Source organism: Silene latifolia, chromosome Y (assembly GCF_048544455.1).
Source record: "Silene latifolia isolate original U9 population chromosome Y, ASM4854445v1, whole genome shotgun sequence".
In the NCBI taxonomy this organism is placed as follows: domain Eukaryota; kingdom Viridiplantae; phylum Streptophyta; class Magnoliopsida; order Caryophyllales; family Caryophyllaceae; genus Silene; species Silene latifolia.
The window spans coordinates 410,899,205-410,901,587 of NC_133538.1; the positions used below are offsets into that span (position 1 = coordinate 410,899,205).

Sequence of the window (2,383 nt, forward strand, 5' to 3'; positions counted from 1 at the left end):
GTGAAACTCTTGTTGGCTTCAAATCCCTCAAATCAAGCTTTTTGAAGATTGAAAGTGGCATAAGGCTCACACCGTCCCCCAAGTCACACAATGCCCTTTTTATAGCCACTCCTTGAATAGAACATGGAATTGAGAAGCTATCCGGATCTTCTAGATTATTTGGAAGCTTGTTGGTGTGAGTAAGAATAGCACTGCATTCTTTAGAGAGGTTAATAGTTTACACCTCCCCACTCTTATTCTTCAAAGTGACAAGATCCTTAAGGAACTTTCCATATGATAGAATTTCGGTAATCATATCAAGGAAAGGAATTGTGACACTCATTCCTTTCAAGATCTCCACAAAGTTTTCATACTTTTTCTCGAGTCTAGGCCTTGCAAGCCTTTATGGAAAGGGTACCGGTGGAACATACTCCTTTGTTTGAGGAATGGGTTCTTTATCTTTGGTTGGTATAGTATCATTCTCCTTGGGTATATCCTCCATCTCCACCTCTTGAGGCTTCTCAACCTCAATCTCCACCAGTTGTTTCTTCAAGTCATCATTAGCAACCCTCTTTCTCTTGCACTTTGGGGCACTCTCAACCTCTTCCAATTGCCTCCCGCTTCATAAGAACACTGCGTTCATTTCCCTAGGATTCACCGTGTTGCCCGGAAATTTCCCCGGATTTTGAGCCAATTGACTCAATTGTTCTAAAATTTGGGCTACATGGGTTTCCGTTGCTTTTTTGGGATGCTCTTATTTCATCATTAACCCGGCTTTGTGAAGCAATGTGGTTGTCAAGATTTGAGTCGGATATTTGGTTGGCAATCACCAATTGCTCAAAGGCTTGTTCCGAAGATGGTTTTGGTTTTGTTGGGCTTGGAAGTTTTGGTTAAAGCCTTGGTTTTGAGGTTGGAAATTTGGTTTTGAGGTTGGTTGAAATTTTGTCCCTTGAACCCCCCAAATGGTTGTTAGTTTTGAGTGACAAATTGTTTTCCTTGAAAACCGGGTGGGATTTGTCTTTGGAATTGTGGGTTTTGATTGAACCTTTGTTGTTTTGGTGAGGAAGTAGTTGGGTTTTGGATGTTTTTTTAGGCATAAGAGAAGAAAGGGTGACCTCTTTTTCCATTGACAAATTGGTTGTTGTTGTTGTTGTTGAACCCTTGCCTTGCATTTGTAGATTCTCAAACCTCATTGACTTGCTCATAGCATTCTTCTTATATGGGTGCAATCAAAGGATGCCTAATTAGATTATGGCCTTGTTCCCCGCATAGTTCACATGACAAGATTTGTCTCATATCGGATCTTGAAGGCTTGGAATTCACAAAGCCACTTGTTGAGTTAATTCATCTAGCATTCCTTTAACCTCAACATTCAACACCGCACTAGAGTCTTTGTTTTTGCCCTTTTTCACTTGCCTATCACTTTCCCAATCCAAGGTTCTCGATGCCATCTCCTCAATTAATTCCTTGGCCGCTTTATGCCCCAAAATATCCAAAGACCCTTTTCTCGACCCCACATCAAGTGATAGTCTAACGTCTTGAGTCAATCCCTTATAGAAGTTGTTCACCAATTCGGCTTTGGATATGCCATGATGGAGGCATAGCCTTTGTAGCCTCTTATACCTTTCCCATGCTTCATATAAGGTTTCATCCTTTTCTTGAGTGAAGCTTTGTAATTCACTTTTAACTTTCGTCGTTCTAGACGGTGGGAAGTACTTGTTCAAAAATGCCGAAGATAGCTCATCCCATGTCTTGAAGGAATCTGCGTCACAATTCTTAAGCCAATCTTTGGCCGATCCCCTAAGTGAATGGGGGACCAACCTAAGGCGTACCATATCATCGAAGACCCCATTCATCTTGTACATATCCCAATTCTCAAGGAACTCATTGAGGTGGTCATTAAGGTTCTCCAAGGGACCTCCCCCAAATTGATTGTCTTGGACTAGGTTGAGCAAGGCATTTTTGAACTCAAAATTATTGGCTTGAATTCTTGGCCGTTGGATGCTTGGATTTACTATGTTCTTAGGAGCCATAGTCTCTCTTATCGGAACCGGTTCACCCATGATGTTAGTTTCTTCTAATTCTCCAAATGGATTCTCAAATACGTCAAAAGTTTCTTGTTGATCGATTACTTCTACCGATGGTGTTTCTAATAAACCTCTTCTTCTTAGAAAATTTAGCCTCCTTGCCGTAGCTTCAATTTAGAGATCAATTGGGTAAGTTGGTTGACCTCGTCTTTGCCGCCTACTCATACAAAAGACCTATATGCTCGAAAGAAAACATTAGTAACCAAAGGACTTAGTCTAAACATGAACTAAAGCAATTAATATCTTGCCTTTTGATACGTGCATTTTGTATAGTCTGTTTAGCCTATTTCAGCACGTATTTCCATGTACTTTTGTAC

The 2,383-nt window shown here is 40.7% G+C and overlaps 1 non-coding gene across 1 annotated transcript; it reads left to right on the forward strand.

The window, feature by feature from the left end:
* Positions 1–1,563: 1,563 nt before the first annotated feature.
* Positions 1,564–1,670, forward strand: LOC141635243 (small nucleolar RNA R71). The gene has a single exon (XR_012539942.1). It is a non-coding gene; the product is annotated as a small nucleolar RNA R71 (small nucleolar RNA).
* The last annotated feature ends 713 nt before the right edge of the window (positions 1,671–2,383 follow it).